Consider the following 18700-nt stretch of genomic DNA (forward strand, 5'->3'; position numbering starts at 1 on the left):
CAAACAACCTGCCCAGATACACACATTAACACATCATCTGTCATTAAGATCCATGCAACCACAAACATGATCAGTAGCTCATTATCTACTTCCCGTCCAGAGCAAGCAGAAAGCATCACAGAACACAGGTAAGAGGATAGGCATGATGTTTTCACAGGGGAGGATGAGGATAGTCGTCCTGCATACCACGTGGGGGCAGCAGATATTGCTATAAATGGAAGAGATTGCCAAATTTGGTAAACTTACCATTTTTATGTGTAGGGTTAATTCTGTAGGCTGACAATCTCAATAGCCTCATCATTTTTTATCATCTTTATCTTTATAATATCCATCCTTCATATTCTAATGAGGCATAATAGTTGTTAAGCAATTTATTCTAATTAGCATGTTGCTTCTAATTTGTGAGCATAGAAATCAGTACGTGTTTATAATATAGAGATTTGTTAAAACATGAATTTCACAGTCCAGCAGCCATGTAAAGATTGAGAGTTTCTGTGATCTTGAGTTTTTTTTTACTTCTTTTCAAAACTTTAGGGTCTTTATCTTTGAAAAGAGGATACTTATATAATAATATTGTGAAGACTAAATGAAATGGTGTACGTAACGTGCTTGTCCGAGTGCCTGCCATGTGGTAAGAACTCAAAAATGCTTGGCCTTACTATTTTATTTCATCTCCCCATCTGAAAGTTAAATAAACCAAAGCTTTAGAACGTGAAATACCTGTCCAAATTCACAAATGAGGTATGCAAAGTAATAAGACTGCTTGTTTTGACTCTGAGTTCAGAACTCCACCACTATTCTTCTTTAATATGTATATTAGTTCATTGGCTGTCTTTAGTGCATGGGAGAAGCTGCAAAATTATATTAAAGAATGGAATATTTTTCCATGACAATTATGCTATTAATATTATCCCATGTGGGAAATGGTCTGAGATAAATGAATTTTTTTTTTAATTTATTGGGGTGACAATTGTTAGTAAAATTACATAGATTTCAGGTGTGCAATTCTGTATCACATCATCCATAAATCACACTGTGTGTTCACCACCCATAAATGAATTTTTATGAGAGACATTGGTCTTTGCATCTTTACTCTAAATATTCTCCAAGGTAAAGACATGACTGAGTTTTGCTGAATAGATTCGGAAATCCCTGCAAATGGAAATCCCTGGAAAGCCTTCTAGAACAGGTGTATATTCTGAAATATGAGATGAGCCAGAACAGTCACACTTTGAATGAATGGTTTTTAAAATGCTTCACAAACCACAGAACGTAAAAGGATTTCTAAATATGAGGAAGGAAATGTGTCTAGTGCATAAAAGCCATACTGTCGATTTACTGTAGAGAAGAACATTTTAAAGACTAACCTTGTGATTTGAATTGACTTTATTTATTCATTTCAAAAAAGCCATTCAAAAAGTAATCAGCCCTTGTAATGAAAATAGAAAAACAACGCGAATAGGTGAGGTACAGACTGTGGCTAAGAAGAAGAGACAGAATAAGCTCTGAGTTTGTGGAAAACAAATAATATTTTTATGAAATCTGAGAGTTAGAAAAAAATGTTGAGATGTTAGTCCAGTGTTTTTCTTTAAGAGATGAGGAAATGGAAAATCAGAGAGGTTCAATGATATTTTCAAGTTAGGGGCAAAATCAAGTCCAAACCTTATTCCCATATTATTATTTTTCCACTTTTTAACAGCGCTTCCTCTCTTAAAGTGCTTGTCTGTTAACTTTGAATACCAGCTTTTAAAACTGAGTGACTTTTTAATAGCTTCTTCCTGAATCTTAAAAAACTTTGTGAATATTTGTTCAGATCTGGTCCCAGATATGATAGAACATGCATCACATATCCAGATATTGTTGCTGCAGCAAAGAAAAACAATTGTAATAGGAGATTCAAGTATATTTGAAAACAAATACACAATATTTAGATGATCACAAATGTAGTCTAACAAAGTATAAAACAAACAAACAAAAAATTAGAATGTCAAAGCAGTAAGAAAAGTGGCACTTACTGGTAAATGTCCAATGCCACTTGCAGCCATGTACCCAGTCTTCTCTTCTGCACAAAGTAATAGTGAACATATTGAAAGGTCTATATCTAAAATGTGTATGTGTCTTCCCACTCATGAGTCCAGAAGGCATATGCTAGGTAATTTGAGAGATAAAGACTCTCCTCACAGCACCTCTGGAGTCCAGGCCACCATGACATTTCATCTGGCCTTCTGGTTACCCTTCCCCCGTTACCCCATCAGCTCCCTGTAGCTAGTCAACACTTACCTATCCACCTTTGACCATGTCTCCTCTTGGTATAAAAACATTCAAAGGTTCCTGTTGTTTTGCAGTTGTGCACTTGCTGATCCTACTGCCTACGCGGAACATTTTATCATTTGATAAAATGGTTATCATTTGATAAAATGGCTAGATTTTTCTATTTGTTGAGGTCTAAACTCACATGTCTTTCCCACCATCTGACAAACCAGAACATTTTCTATCCCATAGCCTGTTTTATTTTCTGTATCACTTACTGCTATCTGAGATGCTCTTATTTACTTCTAAATTTATGTGTATTTTACCTTTCCTCCTCAGGGAAATATAATGCTTCATGAAGCAAGAAACTGCCTGTGATTTTTTTTTTCAGTGTTATAGTCTTTGTGTCAAAATATGTAATTTACAAAGCAAGAGGCTCAATATTTCTTGCAAGAATTAATTAATTAATTAATTGATTGATTGATTAATACATACATATATGAGATACCTGCAGCGGCCTTATCTTTCTAGCTTCTTCTTTAGATACTTAATTTAAAATCTTTTTTTTAAACCTTTTTAGAGCAATGGTTGACTTACTTAAAGAATTGGTAGGAGTGTGATTAATAGTTGCCTGAGAACTTCCTCCCCATTGGCACGATGTATTTTGAGAGGAAATTAAGAAAGCAATGTGGCTTAACTACCTCCTGTAATCTCCCTTATGATATAATTACCAGCTCTTTGGATTTTTCATTTTGTTCAATTTATTTGCTTTGAACATCTACTGGCAATTGGACTAAAGGGCATTTTGATTAAGATAACATTTATGAGGAGACACAGAAAATAGAAACGAGTAAATAGGATTTGATTGCTGTTGCTCCATCTTTAGCTAGATAGTCTGTACCTACATTTGCCTCCAAAAATTCTGGAATCAGAGTGTATTAGTTTCCTGTGGCTGCTATATCAAATTACTGCCACTTGGGTGGCTTAAAACAACAGTAATTTATTCTCTCTCTCATGGTTCTCAAGCCCAGAAATCTAAAGCCAAGCTGCATGCAGCAGAGTTTCGCTCCCTGGGGGCAGAATCCATTCCTAGCTTCTTCCAGCTTCTGGTGGCTGTTGGCATTCTCTGACTTGAGGCTGTAATTCTCTGCTCTGTCTTCAGATCACCTTCGTGTGTGTGTGTGTGTGTGTGTGTGTGTGTGTGTGTGTATAATAGTCTATGTCTTCTTTTAAGGATACATCTGATAGCATCACTTAGGACCTACTTAGATAACAGAATAATCTCCTCATCTCAAGATTCTTAACTTAATTACATCTGCAAACCGTTACCATGTAAGATAACAGTGACAGATTTCAAAAATGAAGACGACCGTTCAGCCCACTCAGACTTAGAAGGCATAGTGTTAGACGTCCACTAGAACCCCTTCCTGCTGTCTGAACATGGTCTCCTTAGTAAGTGGACTTTTGAGAGTTTAACTAAGCTCCTCCAGGGTATTGCTGCCTTGACGTCTGTTCTGTGTGGCCAAGTGGCCTCTGGGGGCCTTAAGCTGACACCAGTCCCCTTGGGCAGCTCATGCGCTATATAAAAGTGTGGCCGACCAGCAGCCACGAGTCAACGAGGAACCTGAAAGGGGGAGTGGGAATGAACAAAGACACTCACAAATGATGATGATGCGAATTCGGTCTCCAGTGATGCTGAAGCACCGGCTTTATTTTCTACCACCGTTTATATACCCTAAGAATACGTGCAGTTTTAACAGTCAGCAGATAAAGGAATGCATTACATCACAGAAAGTTATCTTTTACCTAAAACACAGAAAAGCAGAAACTACTAAACAAGCCTCAATGCTATTATCTCATTAACAGTAAATTCATAACTTTTACATACAAGATACAAAATCCTTGAAACTTTCCCAAAGTCATTATCTCATGACAAAGCCCACCAATTATCCTGCTAGTCTTCAGTCCTCAGTGTCCGAGAACCGGTCACCCTGACCAGCTTTACAGCACGCTCGCAAGCACCCTCCAGGCGCAGGCAGAGATAATGCCTTAGAAGCCGAAACAAGTTAATCATAAACTGAGCCAGTCTGCAAGGCTTGTTTAGAATAACAAGAAATCATGGCTCCCCACATCTCCCCCTTTTTTATTTTATAGAAGCAAAATCCATATTACAGGAGATATAAGGTGACGGTGCCTGTCTTAGGCACCCCGGGACCGTCTCATCAATTAACCCGTCTTTGGAACTTGTATTTTTTAATACAAGCCCTGTCTTAGGTGTTGAAGGACCTCCCAGGATTTACCCGTCATTGGCTAACCCGTCCCAATACATACAAGGGGGAGAGAGAGACTTAAGGCCTTGTTGTCTTAAGCTCAAGCTGATGGATGTCAGCTCGCAAGTCTAACATCCTGCTGATGAAACATTTAATGAGGATGGGGAGTAGGCACAGAACCAAACAGACACAGATGTCCAATATAAGAAAAATCATAACAGAATTGGTAATATGAGGCATAGATGGCATAGCATTTCTAAGAGCATCAATAAACTCAGAAGCAGCCTGAGCTGCATCAAATTTCAAGGGTTTAGCTTCTCTCATATTTTGAATTTTCTCATGAAGCTGAAACATATCTAAAGACACATTAACATCATGCCAAATTTCTTTTAGTATACCAAGGTTTAGAGATATTAACAGGAAGCATAACAAAAGATGGTTGTTTAAGTATCATAACATTAGTTTGTAACGGCACCCAAGAAATACAATTTGTTAAAGAACAATTATTACAGGAAACATTAAATTGATTTCCTACAAAGTGTACATTAATATTTTTAATCAAAAGTATATAAGGGGAAGGAACACAAGCAGATATATTAACAGTTTTAACAACAGTGGTCTAATCTCTAGTCCCATCTGGTAAATCAGTCACCTGACTGCAGGGAGTGCCTGATTTACAAAACTTTCCAAATGTTGTTTTATGTGTCCATCAGAAGGCAATCCTAGGGCGTGAGTGTCATTGACATAGTCTGGAATCTCAGGACCATCCCATACAGCAGGGTGGAGAATAGGTGGATCAGGTACGTAGGCCCAATACGTCTGGTCTTCTTCTGCATTGCTGAGGGTCATCAATGTCATCAGCAGGTAGAGGGTCCACCTGTCGCACCAATCGTTCTGGCAGCCATCGAGGACTATCTGCATACTGTGGAAAAACACAAACATGCCCTCGGCCCCATATTAGGACTGGGTCTGGCCCGTGCCACTGATTATCGAGTGGATCATTTCATTGGCCAAATATAGTTCATGTAACAGTTAACATTTACTTGAAGTGATTGTCATTTTAAATCTGTCTTGACAGAGGGCTTTTATTTTGCCCCCTGAGAGACTATAATTTTATGTGAACAGAAACACTTTACAGTAAAAAATTCATATATTTTTCCCTATTATGAATAAATCCACCAAAATTGATATAATATTGTTAAATTTTCAACATACCTCATTATTTCTTATCAAACCCATTATTTGCAGGTATTATAAACCAAGACAAATAAAGTTCACTTCCCCCAAACCTTCTACAACTTACTACATACTCTCAAGTTTAGCTTTTACTATCTCCTTTTATGTTCTGGCACAACCAGACGTTTTTACTTTAAGACAAAACTACTCTCTTTCCCCCTTTTTTATTTATTTATTTTTTTTCCTTACTTATTACCAGTCAACTGTCTTTCCTCTGCCCTCTTGCTTTTTAGGCAACACTAAAACTTTCAACACAATCTTTAAGGTGGTTTTCTTTCAGTAATCCAGAGAATATTGAGTCATTTCATGTGTGTTTAACCATCCTGAAATACTACACTTTAAAAATGGCAATTTTCTTAATTGGCTCAAAAACAGTATGGCTTGGTTTTATTTGGTCAAGTTAATATGATTTAAAATATATATACATGTTTATACACACACACACACACACACACTTTTTTTGTCTGGTCAAGCCTTTCAAAAACAGGATATACTCCAAATTGTTTTAAAGACTCTCCCTGCTTATGAGTTTCTTTGTAAGCCAATTGAAGAGGGGAGCGCACAACAGAATCTGATCCTGGTTTAACATAACTTGGAGGGGGGGTCTTTACCCCGAGGATCCCAAGGAGTAGGGCTCGCAACCTCAAAAGGTCTAGTAAGTCTTTCTCCATAATAAGGTATCCGAGGAGGTCCAAGGCGCTCCTCTTCTTTTTTAACTCCCTCTTCTTTTTTAACTCCCTCTTCTTTTTTAACTCTTAGTTCAGCTAACTGGCCTTGGAGAGTTTTCATTTGTTCCGCCAGTTCGTGAACTGTATCTAGGAGAGGCCTCTCCTCCCGAGCCACAGCAACTACTGGAGAGCATCTCCCCCTTTCATATCTAGCTGCAGCTTCCTCTTTATCTCTGGGGTCTAAGTCTTTCCAGTGTTTATCTGGAGATTTCTGGCTAACAGGCTCTTTATTATGTTTAGCAAGTCCCTCTGTATATCTGACTCCTTCCCCCTCCTCTTTTTTCTCCGGAGAGGCGGCAGATGAAAAAGTTTTCTCAGCATAATCAGCCCCCTCCCTTTCTCCCAGCTCTTCCAGTGAAGCGGCAAACGGAAGGTTTTCCTCATTCCCTGCCTGTTTTACTCTTTCTAACTTACAGCCTTCCCTTTTAAGATCTAAGTAATCTCTAATTAAAGTCCACAATCCAAATGTTTCTACAGGGACCCGCAGAGGTCCTTGGACACTATAATAGCCTTGTAATTGTTCTCCAACCTTTTCCCAAGTCTCCAAGCTGACGGTACCTTCATCTGGAAACCATGGGCAAACTTCCTTTACAAATTCTAAAAATTTACCTAATTGCTCTTTGCTCACCCTGCTGCCACGGGCGGCAAGTAATCTCTTAAGTCCTCTAACATACAGGTCCTTGCTGCTGGCGTGACCCATTTTCTCTAACGGTCCTAGCTGATAGCGAGACCTACTTCTCCTTAAACGGTCCTTGCTGATAGCGTGACCTATTTCCTTTTTCCCTCGGCCCTTCTTTCACACTAGTAAAACACACAGATGCTTGGCTGGCCGTGCCCCTCGCGGGACCAAGACTGCCGTGGCAATAGGCGTGACGGTATAGAACCCCGACCAGGCAAAACCGAAGTTTTGATCGCCGTTTAGCCGTAAGACAGTGCCGGAAACGCAGTTACAAGCCCATTCAAGCTCCGTAACACGAGGTCGTGGAGCTATCACTCACTCACACACTCATTCGACCGAGGGGATAGTGTCCTACTCACCGTACCTTCAACACTCTATAACCGAGCTGGGCCCAACCTGTACGGTGTTCCTCACTGATTCCCCCGTGTTCAGGCCCCACGTTGGGCGCCAATTGTGGCCGACCAGCAGCCACGAGTCAACGAGGAACCTGAAAGGGGGAGTGGGAATGAACAAAGACACTCACAAATGATGATGATGCGAATTCGGTCTCCAGTGATGCTGAAGCACCGGCTTTATTTTCTACCACCGTTTATATACCCTAAGAATACGTGCAGTTTTAACAGTCAGCAGATAAAGGAATGCATTACATCACAGAAAGTTATCTTTTACCTAAAACACAGAAAAGCAGAAACTACTAAACAAGCCTCAATGCTATTATCTCATTAACAGTAAATTCATAACTTTTACATACAAGATACAAAATCCTTGAAACTTTCCCAAAGTCATTATCTCATGACAAAGCCCACCAATTATCCTGCTAGTCTTCAGTCCTCAGTGTCCGAGAACCGGTCACCCTGACCAGCTTTACAGCACGCTCGCAAGCACCCTCCAGGCGCAGGCAGAGATAATGCCTTAGAAGCCGAAACAAGTTAATCATAAACTGAGCCAGTCTGCAAGGCTTGTTTAGAATAACAAGAAATCATGGCTCCCCACATCTCCCCCTTTTTTATTTTATAGAAGCAAAATCCATATTACAGGAGATATAAGGTGACGGTGCCTGTCTTAGGCACCCCGGGACCGTCTCATCAATTAACCCGTCTTTGGAACTTGTATTTTTTAATACAAGCCCTGTCTTAGGTGTTGAAGGACCTCCCAGGATTTACCCGTCATTGGCTAACCCGTCCCAATACATACAAGGGGGAGAGAGAGACTTAAGGCCTTGTTGTCTTAAGCTCAAGCTGATGGATGTCAGCTCGCAAGTCTAACATCCTGCTGATGAAACATTTAATGAGGATGGGGAGTAGGCACAGAACCAAACAGACACAGATGTCCAATATAAGAAAAATCATAACAGAATTGGTAATATGAGGCATAGATGGCATAGCATTTCTAAGAGCATCAATAAACTCAGAAGCAGCCTGAGCTGCATCAAATTTCAAGGGTTTAGCTTCTCTCATATTTTGAATTTTCTCATGAAGCTGAAACATATCTAAAGACACATTAACATCATGCCAAATTTCTTTTAGTATACCAAGGTTTAGAGATATTAACAGGAAGCATAACAAAAGATGGTTGTTTAAGTATCATAACATTAGTTTGTAACGGCACCCAAGAAATACAATTTGTTAAAGAACAATTATTACAGGAAACATTAAATTGATTTCCTACAAAGTGTACATTAATATTTTTAATCAAAAGTATATAAGGGGAAGGAACACAAGCAGATATATTAACAGTTTTAACAACAGTGGTCTAATCTCTAGTCCCATCTGGTAAATCAGTCACCTGACTGCAGGGAGTGCCTGATTTACAAAACTTTCCAAATGTTGTTTTATGTGTCCATCAGAAGGCAATCCTAGGGCGTGAGTGTCATTGACATAGTCTGGAATCTCAGGACCATCCCATACAGCAGGGTGGAGAATAGGTGGATCAGGTACGTAGGCCCAATACGTCTGGTCTTCTTCTGCATTGCTGAGGGTCATCAATGTCATCAGCAGGTAGAGGGTCCACCTGTCGCACCAATCGTTCTGGCAGCCATCGAGGACTATCTGCATACTGTGGAAAAACACAAACATGCCCTCGGCCCCATATTAGGACTGGGTCTGGCCCGTGCCACTGATTATCGAGTGGATCATTTCATTGGCCAAATATAGTTCATGTAACAGTTAACATTTACTTGAAGTGATTGTCATTTTAAATCTGTCTTGACAGAGGGCTTTTATTTTGCCCCCTGAGAGACTATAATTTTATGTGAACAGAAACACTTTACAGTAAAAAATTCATATATTTTTCCCTATTATGAATAAATCCACCAAAATTGATATAATATTGTTAAATTTTCAACATACCTCATTATTTCTTATCAAACCCATTATTTGCAGGTATTATAAACCAAGACAAATAAAGTTCACTTCCCCCAAACCTTCTACAACTTACTACATACTCTCAAGTTTAGCTTTTACTATCTCCTTTTATGTTCTGGCACAACCAGACGTTTTTACTTTAAGACAAAACTACTCTCTTTCCCCCTTTTTTATTTATTTATTTTTTTTCCTTACTTATTACCAGTCAACTGTCTTTCCTCTGCCCTCTTGCTTTTTAGGCAACACTAAAACTTTCAACACAATCTTTAAGGTGGTTTTCTTTCAGTAATCCAGAGAATATTGAGTCATTTCATGTGTGTTTAACCATCCTGAAATACTACACTTTAAAAATGGCAATTTTCTTAATTGGCTCAAAAACAGTATGGCTTGGTTTTATTTGGTCAAGTTAATATGATTTAAAATATATATACATGTTTATACACACACACACACACACACACTTTTTTTGTCTGGTCAAGCCTTTCAAAAACAGGATATACTCCAAATTGTTTTAAAGACTCTCCCTGCTTATGAGTTTCTTTGTAAGCCAATTGAAGAGGGGAGCGCACAACAGAATCTGATCCTGGTTTAACATAACTTGGCGGGGGGGTCTTTACCCCGAGGATCCCAAGGAGTAGGGCTCGCAACCTCAAAAGGTCTAGTAAGTCTTTCTCCATAATAAGGTATCCGAGGAGGTCCAAGGCGCTCCTCTTCTTTTTTAACTCCCTCTTCTTTTTTAACTCCCTCTTCTTTTTTAACTCTTAGTTCAGCTAACTGGCCTTGGAGAGTTTTCATTTGTTCCGCCAGTTCGTGAACTGTATCTAGGAGAGGCCTCTCCTCCCGAGCCACAGCAACTACTGGAGAGCATCTCCCCCTTTCATATCTAGCTGCAGCTTCCTCTTTATCTCTGGGGTCTAAGTCTTTCCAGTGTTTATCTGGAGATTTCTGGCTAACAGGCTCTTTATTATGTTTAGCAAGTCCCTCTGTATATCTGACTCCTTCCCCCTCCTCTTTTTTCTCCGGAGAGGCGGCAGATGAAAAAGTTTTCTCAGCATAATCAGCCCCCTCCCTTTCTCCCAGCTCTTCCAGTGAAGCGGCAAACGGAAGGTTTTCCTCATTCCCTGCCTGTTTTACTCTTTCTAACTTACAGCCTTCCCTTTTAAGATCTAAGTAATCTCTAATTAAAGTCCACAATCCAAATGTTTCTACAGGGACCCGCAGAGGTCCTTGGACACTATAATAGCCTTGTAATTGTTCTCCAACCTTTTCCCAAGTCTCCAAGCTGACGGTACCTTCATCTGGAAACCATGGGCAAACTTCCTTTACAAATTCTAAAAATTTACCTAATTGCTCTTTGCTCACCCTGCTGCCACGGGCGGCAAGTAATCTCTTAAGTCCTCTAACATACAGGTCCTTGCTGCTGGCGTGACCCATTTTCTCTAACGGTCCTAGCTGATAGCGAGACCTACTTCTCCTTAAACGGTCCTTGCTGATAGCGTGACCTATTTCCTTTTTCCCTCGGCCCTTCTTTCACACTAGTAAAACACACAGATGCTTGGCTGGCCGTGCCCCTCGCGGGACCAAGACTGCCGTGGCAATAGGCGTGACGGTATAGAACCCCGACCAGGCAAAACCGAAGTTTTGATCGCCGTTTAGCCGTAAGACAGTGCCGGAAACGCAGTTACAAGCCCATTCAAGCTCCGTAACACGAGGTCGTGGAGCTATCACTCACTCACACACTCATTCGACCGAGGGGATAGTGTCCTACTCACCGTACCTTCAACACTCTATAACCGAGCTGGGCCCAACCTGTACGGTGTTCCTCACTGATTCCCCCGTGTTCAGGCCCCACGTTGGGCGCCAATTGTGGCCGACCAGCAGCCACGAGTCAACGAGGAACCTGAAAGGGGGAGTGGGAATGAACAAAGACACTCACAAATGATGATGATGCGAATTCGGTCTCCAGTGATGCTGAAGCACCGGCTTTATTTTCTACCACCGTTTATATACCCTAAGAATACGTGCAGTTTTAACAGTCAGCAGATAAAGGAATGCATTACATCACAGAAAGTTATCTTTTACCTAAAACACAGAAAAGCAGAAACTACTAAACAAGCCTCAATGCTATTATCTCATTAACAGTAAATTCATAACTTTTACATACAAGATACAAAATCCTTGAAACTTTCCCAAAGTCATTATCTCATGACAAAGCCCACCAATTATCCTGCTAGTCTTCAGTCCTCAGTGTCCGAGAACCGGTCACCCTGACCAGCTTTACAGCACGCTCGCAAGCACCCTCCAGGCGCAGGCAGAGATAATGCCTTAGAAGCCGAAACAAGTTAATCATAAACTGAGCCAGTCTGCAAGGCTTGTTTAGAATAACAAGAAATCATGGCTCCCCACATCTCCCCCTTTTTTATTTTATAGAAGCAAAATCCATATTACAGGAGATATAAGGTGACGGTGCCTGTCTTAGGCACCCCGGGACCGTCTCATCAATTAACCCGTCTTTGGAACTTGTATTTTTTAATACAAGCCCTGTCTTAGGTGTTGAAGGACCTCCCAGGATTTACCCGTCATTGGCTAACCCGTCCCAATACATACAAGGGGGAGAGAGAGACTTAAGGCCTTGTTGTCTTAAGCTCAAGCTGATGGATGTCAGCTCGCAAGTCTAACATCCTGCTGATGAAACATTTAATGAGGATGGGGAGTAGGCACAGAACCAAACAGACACAGATGTCCAATATAAGAAAAATCATAACAGAATTGGTAATATGAGGCATAGATGGCATAGCATTTCTAAGAGCATCAATAAACTCAGAAGCAGCCTGAGCTGCATCAAATTTCAAGGGTTTAGCTTCTCTCATATTTTGAATTTTCTCATGAAGCTGAAACATATCTAAAGACACATTAACATCATGCCAAATTTCTTTTAGTATACCAAGGTTTAGAGATATTAACAGGAAGCATAACAAAAGATGGTTGTTTAAGTATCATAACATTAGTTTGTAACGGCACCCAAGAAATACAATTTGTTAAAGAACAATTATTACAGGAAACATTAAATTGATTTCCTACAAAGTGTACATTAATATTTTTAATCAAAAGTATATAAGGGGAAGGAACACAAGCAGATATATTAACAGTTTTAACAACAGTGGTCTAATCTCTAGTCCCATCTGGTAAATCAGTCACCTGACTGCAGGGAGTGCCTGATTTACAAAACTTTCCAAATGTTGTTTTATGTGTCCATCAGAAGGCAATCCTAGGGCGTGAGTGTCATTGACATAGTCTGGAATCTCAGGACCATCCCATACAGCAGGGTGGAGAATAGGTGGATCAGGTACGTAGGCCCAATACGTCTGGTCTTCTTCTGCATTGCTGAGGGTCATCAATGTCATCAGCAGGTAGAGGGTCCACCTGTCGCACCAATCGTTCTGGCAGCCATCGAGGACTATCTGCATACTGTGGAAAAACACAAACATGCCCTCGGCCCCATATTAGGACTGGGTCTGGCCCGTGCCACTGATTATCGAGTGGATCATTTCATTGGCCAAATATAGTTCATGTAACAGTTAACATTTACTTGAAGTGATTGTCATTTTAAATCTGTCTTGACAGAGGGCTTTTATTTTGCCCCCTGAGAGACTATAATTTTATGTGAACAGAAACACTTTACAGTAAAAAATTCATATATTTTTCCCTATTATGAATAAATCCACCAAAATTGATATAATATTGTTAAATTTTCAACATACCTCATTATTTCTTATCAAACCCATTATTTGCAGGTATTATAAACCAAGACAAATAAAGTTCACTTCCCCCAAACCTTCTACAACTTACTACATACTCTCAAGTTTAGCTTTTACTATCTCCTTTTATGTTCTGGCACAACCAGACGTTTTTACTTTAAGACAAAACTACTCTCTTTCCCCCTTTTTTATTTATTTATTTTTTTTCCTTACTTATTACCAGTCAACTGTCTTTCCTCTGCCCTCTTGCTTTTTAGGCAACACTAAAACTTTCAACACAATCTTAAGGTGGTTTTCTTTCAGTAATCCAGAGAATATTGAGTCATTTCATGTGTGTTTAACCATCCTGAAATACTACACTTTAAAAATGGCAATTTTCTTAATTGGCTCAAAAACAGTATGGCTTGGTTTTATTTGGTCAAGTTAATATGATTTAAAATATATATACATGTTTATACACACACACACACACACACACTTTTTTTGTCTGGTCAAGCCTTTCAAAAACAGGATATACTCCAAATTGTTTTAAAGACTCTCCCTGCTTATGAGTTTCTTTGTAAGCCAATTGAAGAGGGGAGCGCACAACAGAATCTGATCCTGGTTTAACATAACTTGGCGGGGGGGTCTTTACCCCGAGGATCCCAAGGAGTAGGGCTCGCAACCTCAAAAGGTCTAGTAAGTCTTTCTCCATAATAAGGTATCCGAGGAGGTCCAAGGCGCTCCTCTTCTTTTTTAACTCCCTCTTCTTTTTTAACTCCCTCTTCTTTTTTAACTCTTAGTTCAGCTAACTGGCCTTGGAGAGTTTTCATTTGTTCCGCCAGTTCGTGAACTGTATCTAGGAGAGGCCTCTCCTCCCGAGCCACAGCAACTACTGGAGAGCATCTCCCCCTTTCATATCTAGCTGCAGCTTCCTCTTTATCTCTGGGGTCTAAGTCTTTCCAGTGTTTATCTGGAGATTTCTGGCTAACAGGCTCTTTATTATGTTTAGCAAGTCCCTCTGTATATCTGACTCCTTCCCCCTCCTCTTTTTTCTCCGGAGAGGCGGCAGATGAAAAAGTTTTCTCAGCATAATCAGCCCCCTCCCTTTCTCCCAGCTCTTCCAGTGAAGCGGCAAACGGAAGGTTTTCCTCATTCCCTGCCTGTTTTACTCTTTCTAACTTACAGCCTTCCCTTTTAAGATCTAAGTAATCTCTAATTAAAGTCCACAATCCAAATGTTTCTACAGGGACCCGCAGAGGTCCTTGGACACTATAATAGCCTTGTAATTGTTCTCCAACCTTTTCCCAAGTCTCCAAGCTGACGGTACCTTCATCTGGAAACCATGGGCAAACTTCCTTTACAAATTCTAAAAATTTACCTAATTGCTCTTTGCTCACCCTGCTGCCACGGGCGGCAAGTAATCTCTTAAGTCCTCTAACATACAGGTCCTTGCTGCTGGCGTGACCCATTTTCTCTAACGGTCCTAGCTGATAGCGAGACCTACTTCTCCTTAAACGGTCCTTGCTGATAGCGTGACCTATTTCCTTTTTCCCTCGGCCCTTCTTTCACACTAGTAAAACACACAGATGCTTGGCTGGCCGTGCCCCTCGCGGGACCAAGACTGCCGTGGCAATAGGCGTGACGGTATAGAACCCCGACCAGGCAAAACCGAAGTTTTGATCGCCGTTTAGCCGTAAGACAGTGCCGGAAACGCAGTTACAAGCCCATTCAAGCTCCGTAACACGAGGTCGTGGAGCTATCACTCACTCACACACTCATTCGACCGAGGGGATAGTGTCCTACTCACCGTACCTTCAACACTCTATAACCGAGCTGGGCCCAACCTGTACGGTGTTCCTCACTGATTCCCCCGTGTTCAGGCCCCACGTTGGGCGCCAATTGTGGCCGACCAGCAGCCACGAGTCAACGAGGAACCTGAAAGGGGGAGTGGGAATGAACAAAGACACTCACAAATGATGATGATGCGAATTCGGTCTCCAGTGATGCTGAAGCACCGGCTTTATTTTCTACCACCGTTTATATACCCTAAGAATACGTGCAGTTTTAACAGTCAGCAGATAAAGGAATGCATTACATCACAGAAAGTTATCTTTTACCTAAAACACAGAAAAGCAGAAACTACTAAACAAGCCTCAATGCTATTATCTCATTAACAGTAAATTCATAACTTTTACATACAAGATACAAAATCCTTGAAACTTTCCCAAAGTCATTATCTCATGACAAAGCCCACCAATTATCCTGCTAGTCTTCAGTCCTCAGTGTCCGAGAACCGGTCACCCTGACCAGCTTTACAGCACGCTCGCAAGCACCCTCCAGGCGCAGGCAGAGATAATGCCTTAGAAGCCGAAACAAGTTAATCATAAACTGAGCCAGTCTGCAAGGCTTGTTTAGAATAACAAGAAATCATGGCTCCCCACATCTCCCCCTTTTTTATTTTATAGAAGCAAAATCCATATTACAGGAGATATAAGGTGACGGTGCCTGTCTTAGGCACCCCGGGACCGTCTCATCAATTAACCCGTCTTTGGAACTTGTATTTTTTAATACAAGCCCTGTCTTAGGTGTTGAAGGACCTCCCAGGATTTACCCGTCATTGGCTAACCCGTCCCAATACATACAAGGGGGAGAGAGAGACTTAAGGCCTTGTTGTCTTAAGCTCAAGCTGATGGATGTCAGCTCGCAAGTCTAACATCCTGCTGATGAAACATTTAATGAGGATGGGGAGTAGGCACAGAACCAAACAGACACAGATGTCCAATATAAGAAAAATCATAACAGAATTGGTAATATGAGGCATAGATGGCATAGCATTTCTAAGAGCATCAATAAACTCAGAAGCAGCCTGAGCTGCATCAAATTTCAAGGGTTTAGCTTCTCTCATATTTTGAATTTTCTCATGAAGCTGAAACATATCTAAAGACACATTAACATCATGCCAAATTTCTTTTAGTATACCAAGGTTTAGAGATATTAACAGGAAGCATAACAAAAGATGGTTGTTTAAGTATCATAACATTAGTTTGTAACGGCACCCAAGAAATACAATTTGTTAAAGAACAATTATTACAGGAAACATTAAATTGATTTCCTACAAAGTGTACATTAATATTTTTAATCAAAAGTATATAAGGGGAAGGAACACAAGCAGATATATTAACAGTTTTAACAACAGTGGTCTAATCTCTAGTCCCATCTGGTAAATCAGTCACCTGACTGCAGGGAGTGCCTGATTTACAAAACTTTCCAAATGTTGTTTTATGTGTCCATCAGAAGGCAATCCTAGGGCGTGAGTGTCATTGACATAGTCTGGAATCTCAGGACCATCCCATACAGCAGGGTGGAGAATAGGTGGATCAGGTACGTAGGCCCAATACGTCTGGTCTTCTTCTGCATTGCTGAGGGTCATCAATGTCATCAGCAGGTAGAGGGTCCACCTGTCGCACCAATCGTTCTGGCAGCCATCGAGGACTATCTGCATACTGTGGAAAAACACAAACATGCCCTCGGCCCCATATTAGGACTGGGTCTGGCCCGTGCCACTGATTATCGAGTGGATCATTTCATTGGCCAAATATAGTTCATGTAACAGTTAACATTTACTTGAAGTGATTGTCATTTTAAATCTGTCTTGACAGAGGGCTTTTATTTTGCCCCCTGAGAGACTATAATTTTATGTGAACAGAAACACTTTACAGTAAAAAATTCATATATTTTTCCCTATTATGAATAAATCCACCAAAATTGATATAATATTGTTAAATTTTCAACATACCTCATTATTTCTTATCAAACCCATTATTTGCAGGTATTATAAACCAAGACAAATAAAGTTCACTTCCCCCAAACCTTCTACAACTTACTACATACTCTCAAGTTTAGCTTTTACTATCTCCTTTTATGTTCTGGCACAACCAGACGTTTTTACTTTAAGACAAAACTACTCTCTTTCCCCCTTTTTTATTTATTTATTTTTTTTCCTTACTTATTACCAGTCAACTGTCTTTCCTCTGCCCTCTTGCTTTTTAGGCAACACTAAAACTTTCAACACAATCTTTAAGGTGGTTTTCTTTCAGTAATCCAGAGAATATTGAGTCATTTCATGTGTGTTTAACCATCCTGAAATACTACACTTTAAAAATGGCAATTTTCTTAATTGGCTCAAAAACAGTATGGCTTGGTTTTATTTGGTCAAGTTAATATGATTTAAAATATATATACATGTTTATACACACACACACACACACACACTTTTTTTGTCTGGTCAAGCCTTTCAAAAACAGGATATACTCCAAATTGTTTTAAAGACTCTCCCTGCTTATGAGTTTCTTTGTAAGCCAATTGAAGAGGGGAGCGCACAACAGAATCTGATCCTGGTTTAACATAACTTGGCGGGGGGGTCTTTACCCCGAGGATCCCAAGGAGTAGGGCTCGCAACCTCAAAAGGTCTAGTAAGTCTTTCTCCATAATAAGGTATCCGAGGAGGTCCAAGGCGCTCCTCTTCTTTTTTAACTCCCTCTTCTTTTTTAACTCCCTCTTCTTTTTTAACTCTTAGTTCAGCTAACTGGCCTTGGAGAGTTTTCATTTGTTCCGCCAGTTCGTGAACTGTATCTAGGAGAGGCCTCTCCTCCCGAGCCACAGCAACTACTGGAGAGCATCTCCCCCTTTCATATCTAGCTGCAGCTTCCTCTTTATCTCTGGGGTCTAAGTCTTTCCAGTGTTTATCTGGAGATTTCTGGCTAACAGGCTCTTTATTATGTTTAGCAAGTCCCTCTGTATATCTGACTCCTTCCCCCTCCTCTTTTTTCTCCGGAGAGGCGGCAGATGAAAAAGTTTTCTCAGCATAATCAGCCCCCTCCCTTTCTCCCAGCTCTTCCAGTGAAGCGGCAAACGGAAGGTTTTCCTCATTCCCTGCCTGTTTTACTCTTTCTAACTTACAGCCTTCCCTTTTAAGATCTAAGTAATCTCTAATTAAAGTCCACAATCCAAATGTTTCTACAGGGACCCGCAGAGGTCCTTGGACACTATAATAGCCTTGTAATTGTTCTCCAACCTTTTCCCAAGTCTCCAAGCTGACGGTACCTTCATCTGGAAACCATGGGCAAACTTCCTTTACAAATTCTAAAAATTTACCTAATTGCTCTTTGCTCACCCTGCTGCCACGGGCGGCAAGTAATCTCTTAAGTCCTCTAACATACAGGTCCTTGCTGCTGGCGTGACCCATTTTCTCTAACGGTCCTAGCTGATAGCGAGACCTACTTCTCCTTAAACGGTCCTTGCTGATAGCGTGACCTATTTCCTTTTTCCCTCGGCCCTTCTTTCACACTAGTAAAACACACAGATGCTTGGCTGGCCGTGCCCCTCGCGGGACCAAGACTGCCGTGGCAATAGGCGTGACGGTATAGAACCCCGA

This window comes from Rhinolophus ferrumequinum, chromosome 11 (genome assembly GCF_004115265.2).
Source record: "Rhinolophus ferrumequinum isolate MPI-CBG mRhiFer1 chromosome 11, mRhiFer1_v1.p, whole genome shotgun sequence".
NCBI lineage: Eukaryota > Metazoa > Chordata > Mammalia > Chiroptera > Rhinolophidae > Rhinolophus > Rhinolophus ferrumequinum.